The following is a 9794-nucleotide window of genomic DNA, read 5'->3' on the forward strand; positions in this document are numbered from 1 at the left end:
TGTACATGTGCATTTTAAGAGTGTGTCACTTCATCATTAACTCGTGGCACAGCGCCTTGGTATGACGTCACCCAAGTCCTGAATGGGAACTTCTTGTATTTTTATCTGCCACCTGGCCTACACTGCTGATCAGCAAGCAAGGATCATTGTCTTATGGTTGCTGAAATGTCACAGTCACCAGCAAATCTAAATTTGAGGTACACGATGTGTACTCTGTTCAAAATTAGTTTACTGCTGATACTTGCACTGGAACACATGTGGAGAAAGAACACAGTTGCCATAGTCCACTTGGAACACATGCCTGCTCATGCATCTCATTCAACTCCCTAAACACAGAAATTATTTGACATCAGTGGAACTGGCATCAGGAGGAGTTGCACTGTTTCCATTTTAGTTTTATTTGCATCAGCTAAGGTTAAAATTGATATACAAAAAGCGTACAAATTTGCATTTTCTGATGATATTACATTTGTGATGTACAGGGAATTTTTTTGTCTTTGAATTTAAGTGAACACGCTATGTGAATGAAATCTTAAGAATACATCACTGAACACACTACGTGAATGAAATCTTATGAATGCATCATATCTTCGTCAGCTTCATCCTGCAACTGTGTCGGTCATCCCTAATGCGAGATAATTAGAGTTAAATATGATACATGGTGCTGCGCTCACACGTGGAAATGTCAGTGACAGCCTGCTTGATTTCATTTAGAGAAAAAGAGTGCTAGGTTTACAATTAACATTTGATTACATTTGTGATCAAACTTCATACTTTTGGTGCTGAAAATCTTGGCGAAGATCTTTGGTCGAGCACAAGACACTGATGGTGGTTGGAGAGAAGAAGAAACCAAAGTTTGCCAGAAATGGTGTAACATTATCCAGAAGAGAGTCTTACTTGCCTGAACACATTTGGGACATATTTGTGAACATTAGGACAACTTGACCTGAACTCAGACAACACTGGGCAGATGGAGCCATTAAATATTGAAGACAAATTGTGATGAAAGGTGAATAGATGGAAAAAGCACAATACTGTAACTGGAGGCAAACTGTGAGGTCAGCACGTGATGGTAAAGGTCAGTAAATACAATGATATGCTATGTAGGAGAGTGAGAAGTGGGAGCCTCTGCAAAGAATGTAGTGAAATGTGGTGCAAGGTGAAATCATGGTTGTGTGTCACTAGAAAAATGGTTAGCAAACTATCTGTTTTATATGTACAGAAGTTGTAATTTGGCTATGGTTTTCTTCAGTTTCTTGAAGATCCAGTGGAAGTTACTTGGTCCCTTAATTGTATCAAGGAGGAACCCAAACTACATTTTGGGTGGGTTGAAACAGAGAACAGAGAAAGCACTGACATCAGTGATGTAGTGCATGTGAAATGGAAAAAAAAAATGTTGTTGGCTATTTCTTGAATGTTAAGAATTCATTACATTGAAATAAATCCAGAATGTAAGTTTTCCAGGTTTTACTGTTATTACTAATTTCCCAGTATTCTTATACTATTCTACTTCACTAAGATTGTCAAATACATATCTGATTTTATGGAAACCTTGTTGGTGGCCCCCAGGCAGTTATGCAGCTAACGGGATCGCGCTGTTTAATGGACAAATCAGTTGGTTTTATAAGTGACGTCAAGTAAGGGAATTCCTCTGTAGTTACCTATTTATTTCAGATGACAAGGCTGTTATTTTTCTCAAATGTGTGGTATGTAACTGCAGTGATATTGTTTCTATCTTGTAAACAGTTTCTATTAAAGATTATATTTCGAATTCCAGTTGTGTTTCTCCATTTTTTTTATACATCATTGCATATCTGGTCTTCGGCACAAGCCTTGTTGTTGTTTGGGTTCCTTATAGATAGTATTTCATTTACAGATGCTGTGGTGACTTGTATATCAACTGTACCTGGTTCTCCAAATTTAATATGACACTGTGGATCAGTAGTCATGAAAAAAAAGTCTTTCATGATGTTTTTGTCTGTCTCAAAATCTTGTACTGTTGGAGTATTCTGGTTTCTCGTATCTTAGAGTTCATTGTGTTTCCTCACTGATTTTATAGTTTCATTACTTCACTGTCAAATTTTTTCCTGAATGTTTCATATCTACCATGCGCACTCTGAGACACTTATGAGAAAGTCCTATGACTAGAGGCACCTGTTTTTTGCAAAGCGCGAAATCGCGAATTTTTCACGAAATTTTACACATTTTGCTGAAAACACGACACTATTTACTTTTAAGCCAAATCGCGAAATAATTGGCGAAACTTTGCAAAATCTCATCATTTGAACTTAACTGCGGAAATTTAATTGGAGTTATGGTAAATCAATCTGGATATCGATTGTACACCATTTCGATATATATAATATATCGAGTATTCCAAAGACATTCTACCATGTTCTGGCGGTGTATTCAGTATTGCGTGTTGGAAATCGTTGTGGATCGCCAGTGCATTGAGTGTGGTATTTTGTGTTTTGTTTTCGTGCTACAGATGATTAATATGGTAGTGACAGTTTTCGAACGAGAAAAGGAATTTTCGTCAGAAGGATTTTGTGTTTTCGAGAAAAGTAGGAAGATACTTACGTGCAAATACTGCAATGTGTGTATTGAGTGGCAGAGGAAGGCCACGTGACTGAAACACACTAATATCAGTTCTTCCCATAAGAAGAACAAGAAGGCGCTAACAACTACTGGTATAAAAAGACAAGCTACGCTGACGGAAGTCACTGCAGCGGCAAAATGAGCGCACCCAAAATGATAAAGAAGAATTCATTTTATCGACTACTTGAGCTTTCATTGAGGCTAACATTCCGATGGAAAAAGTTGATCATCCGAAGCTGAGAGAATGGATGAATAAATACATACCAGGTTTGTGTGGAGCTGCAGTGAAGGCTTTGTGGATCCCAGTCAGTAATGTTGGTAGTTAGAGATCATTTTCTAGATATTGCAATATAATGTCTGACAGGAGAACAGCACTGACTCCCAGTAATATGGAAGTCATGGTATCCTTGTCTTTCTTGGACTGACTTGTGTGTTGTGTACATAGACTAGGTCAGGATAAATGTTTTCCAAACTGTCATGATTTGGTATTTGTGTTTTAATAAGATTTATAATTTTTATGCTTTTTCAATTTATGTAAAATAAAATATTTTTCACTGCAAATGTGCCATAAATGTATTTCCTGTACCTTTTACTGCTGAAAAGTGGAAATAAAATTTAACAAAATTATTGACGAAGTGGAAAAAAGAGTAGCGAAAAATATACCAAAATAACTTTTTAAAAATGACGAAATCGGGCAAAAATTTTCACCACAAGCAGGTGCCTCTACCTATGACTCCTGGTGTGCTTTGCACAGCTTCAATTACTATAGAGAAGCTTCAAGAGACTTTGAAAGGTATAAACAGAAAAGCTGCTGCAATAGGTGGAATAAATACAGAATTAATTAAATATGGAGGGTTATCACTAGATAAAAGAATTTTGTAATAAATGAATGTTGGATGAATTGCCAACTCTCAGACCCTTCGTATACAGCAGAAGTAATCTCTTTCCAAGGAAAGGACACACAGTGACAGCAAAAACTATTGTGGCAGCGGTCTTGTAAACACTGCCTACAAACTACACGCAAAGATAATCAATAAGTCATGAATACCACAGAAGCTATTATTTCTGAAGAACAAAAGAGATTAAAGATAGTCAATAAGCACATGAATACCACAAAAGCTATTATTTCTGAAGAGCAGCAAAGATTTAGAGCTGGTCATTCATGCACAGACAATACCTTTGTAATTAAAAGCGTCATAAAAATATTCAGAGAATTTATCATAAAACCCATATGGTCTTTATTTTCCTAGGGAATGCTTTTGACCATGTGAGCTGTGATAGAATGGAAGATTATGTCCAAATATGGATATCCTTATCACCTAACAGCAGTAGTGAAAAGCACACATTTTAATAAACAGGCAGGAAATGATTAGAAGAAATAATTACTAACCAATGTGAAGACAAGGGTGTGGATTATCACCTGCCATTTTAATATGTACATTTACATCACTTTTCAAAAAGGGAAGTGTGAAGAAAGCAAAGAAATTAAGATTGTTAAGCATATCGATTTCCGGCATGCTGGATTAATTACAGGACAGCAACTTCAGTTAAACCCTTTGATATACACACATCGTAAAAAGTTTTGCATACCTTGGTTTCAAGAGTTCCAGAACCTGTACAAAAAATTGGAATAGAGATCCGCATAAACATCATTTCCGCCCTTTTTATTGCTCATGAAAACCATACATTGCATGTTGTATCACCATACAGTGACACTCATCGATGGAGAGAAGTTAATGCCAATCCTGAGTGGTCCATTCACATGTTGTTGGGCCCATCTTTACCTCGCTGCATGGTGTCATGGTTGCAAAGATGACTTCTGTATCTCCATGTCCAAACAACATTGCTTTGGTTCACTCAGAGATGCCTGCACACTTCCCTTGTTGAGAGCCCTTCCTGGCACAAAGTAAAAATGTGGACGCGATCGAACTGTGGTATTGACTGTCTAGGCATGGTTGAACTACAGACAACACGAGCCGTGTACCTCCTTCCTAGTGGAATGACTGGAACTGATCGGTTGTCAGACCCCCTCTGTCTAATAGGCACTGCTCATGTATGGTTGTTTACATCTTTAGGTGGGTTTAGTAACACCTCTGAACAGTCAAAGGGACTGTGTCTGTGATACAGTCATCGTCTGTCTTCAGGAGTCCTGGGAACTTGGGTGATGCAAAACGTTTTTTGATATGTGTAGAAACAGCTGACATTGCTAGATTCTTATTTTATTTAATTGACTAGTTTTGGGTTAACTGAAACAATTTTCAAATCACCCAGCCAGACAAACAAACTATTTTCGAAAGTATCATGTGACACCTGTCACGATTATACATTTACATAACAAAGTCATGTTTCAACCTTGAACAGTGACAGAACAAATATACATTTAGAGATACTTGTTCTGTCACTGTATGTTATTAAAACTTGACTGTATTATATGTATACGTGTAATCTTGACATTTTATATGCTATTTCAGAAAATATTCTTTTCTCTGTATTTATGATTTCAAAATGGGTCCAGTCAACCCAAAACTAGTCATCAATTAGGTAGAAAGTGAATCATGCAACTTAGGCTGTTGCTCTATTGAACTGAATGAAGAATACCTCATTGTGCCTCTATTTGCAGAAATCATTATTCTTCAAAAGAATGAATATGATCTCTAAAGATCAGTATACATGCTGAATAAAATATACAATAAATACAGTTTTAAAATGTCTAGTAATGAAAATCTACATCCACATCTATACTCTGCAAACCACTGTGAGGTGCATGGCAGAGGGGTATGTCCCATTGTATCAGTTATTAGGGTTTCTTCCTGTTCCATTCACGTATGGAGTGTGAGAAGAATAATTGTTTTAATGTCTGTGCATGCAGTAATTATTCTAATGTTATCTTCACAATCCCTATGTGAGTGATATGTAGGATGTTGTACTATATACCTAGGGTAATCATTTAAAGCCAGTTCTTGAAACTTTGTTAACAGACTTTCTCAGGATAGTTTACATCTGTTTTCAAGAGTCTGCTAGTTCAGTTGCTTCAAGATCACTGTGACTCTCATGAATTAAACATTCCTGTGATCATTTGTGCTGCCCTCCTTTGTATACATTCAGTATCCCTTGTTAGTACATATTTTGTCACTGACTCACATTTAACCCTTTTGTTGGAGATAGGTGGGGAAAGAAACTGAATTTTGTTAGGTATGAAGTAATATTGCAGTTAATAGGTAATTACAATTTGCAGCTCATTTTAATGTACAATCTAGTTGACTCATACCAGCAAATGGGAAATATTTTTCCCATTGGCACTTTTTATCATGAGGAAATATAATGACAATACCTTATTTTTTAAAACTTATTTATTGATATATTCTCATGAATGATAGAAACAGCTGCAAGTAACACACTTTTGAGTAAAACAAATTATTTCCCATGAAACTGATAGAAACATGTATTCACACAGTGATACATTACATGCTATGTATATATGGCGAATGTACTTTTTTCTCTCTGCTTACTGCTACAAGACCCGCATCTCCAATAAAAGCTTCCCAAAATAGGATGATGATTTTCAACCTTTGGTAGCCTGATGTACACAGGAACTACTCCCCCCCATTTTTTTTTTTGCAAGGTACGAAAATACTTTTGCATCAGTGTTTCGTAACAGAATATTCAGCAATGAGCTGTGGTGCTAATTTGAGATGAAATGTTAACTGATCCTTGTTTGATGTAGAGTGCTTATTGATCTTCCACAATAAAAAGCTGTTCACTACCGTGACATCAATAAAGAAATAAAAAATTCTATGCTACCATTCGACTGAATGTCTATCTAGGGCACATATTTCTCATAAGTGTTTGAGTCTGTCAACCCCACCCTTTATCCTGTTACAGTCAGCCACAACTGGGGGATGGAATACATGTCACTGTGTCCCATCTTTATTCTTTTGAGTGGCTATTGTTCTCTCTCGTGCATCATGAAATATAGGTAGCAATGCGACAGCATAGTTGTCCATCCATTTCATAGCTGAGATGACACCTTTTATTGGAAACGGAAACTTACTACAGTGTGTAAACTTTTAGATGGCAGACCTCTCCCTAGTCCTGAATCGGCAGAAGTCGGTAAACGTCGGGAGGCTTCGGTAGGCACGCAGTTTCGACTGCTGCCAACATTACGTAGCTGACTGTGTTATACAAGGTAGCCATTGTCGTCTGCTTCGTTATTGTTTTGCGCTGTACTGTTCTGCGTGTTTTTATTGTGCAGTTGTGCCAAACAGTATCAAAATGAGTGAAGAGGCAGTTGCTGGCCTAACTCGGGAGTCGCCAACAACCACTACCGGTTGGCCTACGATTAGAAGGAAACCAGTATTGCGTAGCGATGCTTGCAAAATTAGATTGCCTGTGATTGAATGCTGCGAAAGGGAAAGGGAGCAGAAAAAATTGCTTCACCCCATTTACAAATCTTCAGTGAGAGCTGCTACGTACACAGGACAAAGCATGTGTAGCATTGGAAGATTCAAACAGTTTTCCAAGAATCATCCTGGCGTATCACCACAAACGCCTGGCAAGGGGAATGAAATAAAATGAAGAAAAAAAATTGAGAGCAGTGGGAATTGAACCCGGGTCCGCTGCATGACAAGCCTTGAATGGTTTGTGAGTGCATAGTAGATAAACATACATACATTCATTTATATATATAAACACATCCTTTCGTCTTTCCCTCTCCTTCCCTCTTTCCTGATGAGGCAACAGTTTGTTGCGAAAGCTTGAATTTTGTGTGTATGTTTGTGTTTGTTCGTGTGTCTGTCGACCTGCCAGCACTTTCATTTTGTAAGTCACATCATCTTTGTTTTTAGATATATATATATATTAATGTACATGACGATTTCAGTTTCGTTTACGAACAACATTTAAAGCAAGTTTTACTTCCAAGCCTTTCGTCTGCTTTCGTGTAAGCATGACGCGCAATTTGTAGTGCCAGCACTGCAACTGGTAGGCGTGCCTTGTCTCTCCCCCCCCCCCCTCCCCCAACGGCTCCTCTCCCCGCACTCTCCTCACAACTCTGCCGTCTTACAGTTAACACACTCTATCATCTTTCATCACACAAGGGAGACCTTTGCAGTTCACTCTCACAGTTCCACAGGAGTAAATACCTTTCTTCAGTAAGATAGACACCAGCCTCAGTGATGTAAAGAAGTTGTCAAACGCTAAAAGTGCAGCCTTCTGATCCACCCATCTTGTTAGTTTTTGGATTTCTCTTTTCCCTTGTGTGTAACCGTCATTGTTTTCTTTCGATTTCCTAGTATAGATATCAAAATTCAGTACATATTCTGTATCTGCATCGCATAATCACCATACTTTATATCCCTTCTTGACACATTTTGTCGGCATGTACTATGTCATACTAGAGCAACAGATAGAAGAGTGCTCGTAATTTACTTTGCAGTTTTTGTTAGAATGGGCTGCAGTTTGTGAAGCTTGATGTACTCAGCATGGCTTGGAGGTTTCTGATCCTCGTTGTTGTAGCAGTGGATCTGCTCAATTAAAAAATAAATAAATAAATAAAAATTTAAAATCTCTTACTGTTCATTACTTCTCTTACACTGTAAGCTCTTAGAGTTGGTTTTGAACTCAAAAAATTTTAACAATGCTGTAAGTTCATGAATGTCCACAGTAATAAGGCAGCCAAGCAAATGCTTGCATGTCCCTAAAATTTGTAACACTCCATCCTTTTGTTCTGCCAACAGTCTACCAGACAAACCTTTATTTTGAGTTGCATACATGTTTTTTTCGTTTATATGTTGTCATTAAAATGATTTGAAAAGTAGCTTAGTTCACTGTCATTGTTACTGGAAGCATATTTTGATGCAGCACTTTTTACTGAATGACACCAGTCCCCTTCTCTGAAAAGATATGAGCAGCCATTGCCCCACCCTTTCTGCTTCAGAATCACTGTCATTCTCCAGCAAAGAAAATAGAATATTCAGCACCTCTTCCACATGCTTTGGGTTACTGATGTCTAGTTTCTCAGACATCTGTAAAGATAACATTATGTTCAAATAATATGAAACTGCAATATCGAAATACATCATCAGCATTTGAAATACACATCTCAACAAAAATTTGGAATATCATAACGTGTGCAATATTGGCTCTGTTTCAAATAGTGCAGTTTATGACATAAGTTCATGGCTTGTAGAACATAAACTAATGCTAAATCACAGAAAGACACAGATTTTACTGTTTCTAACACACAATTCAACAAAACTTGACATTTTAATTTCACAGAATGGGCATGTGATTAGTGAAACTGAACAGTTCAAATTCCTAGGTGTTCAGATAGATAGTAAACTGTCATGGAAAGCCCACGTTCAGGATATTGTTCAGAGACTTAATGCTGCCACTTTTACCATTCAAATGGTACCTGAAGTAAGTGATCATTCAACACGAAAATTTGTCTACTTTTCATTCGCTTATGTCGTGTAGTATTATACTTTGGGGTAACTCTTCCCATTTTAAAAGGATATTTTTGGGTCAGAAACGGGCAGTTCGGGCAATAAGTGGTGTAAGTTCTCAAAGCTCTTGTTGACCCCTGTTCACTAGTATGGGTATTCTGACATCGACACTCACACACACGTGCACTATATTCTTTACTGCCGTTTCTTGTTAACAACAGCTTATTCCCAAGAATAAGCAGCTTTCACTCCGTTAATACTCAGCAGAAATCAAACCTGCATTTGGATCGGACTTCTTAAATCTTGTGCAGAAAGATGTGCAGTATACTGCTGCATCCTTTTTCTATAAGCTTCCACAAGAATTCAAAAATCTTAGCAGTAATCCACTCGCTTTCAAATCGAAATTGAAGAGTTTTCCATGTGAAAAATTAAGCTGATTCCTACATTATATTGTTGATTGCATTTGCGTAAATTTATGGCTTGTCTTTCTTTTGGAGTCATAAACATTTTATTTTATCTGTTATCACTTTCATTTTGTAATTTCGTGTACTGACACTTTCCATGACCTTGGAAATTTGCTCCTCAATTTGGTCCTATGGAACTAGATGTGTAAAATAAAATGAAAAAAAAAAAAAAAAACTTTGAGTGATATGTAACAGATTGGCAACATCTTGCAGTCTATGACCAGCTGAAAGTAAAGCTACTATCCTAACTCTATCAAAGTGTTGTATGTCATGTTACCGCAGTGCTGAA

Source organism: Schistocerca serialis, chromosome 11 (assembly GCF_023864345.2).
Source record: "Schistocerca serialis cubense isolate TAMUIC-IGC-003099 chromosome 11, iqSchSeri2.2, whole genome shotgun sequence".
Taxonomy (NCBI): domain Eukaryota; kingdom Metazoa; phylum Arthropoda; class Insecta; order Orthoptera; family Acrididae; genus Schistocerca; species Schistocerca serialis.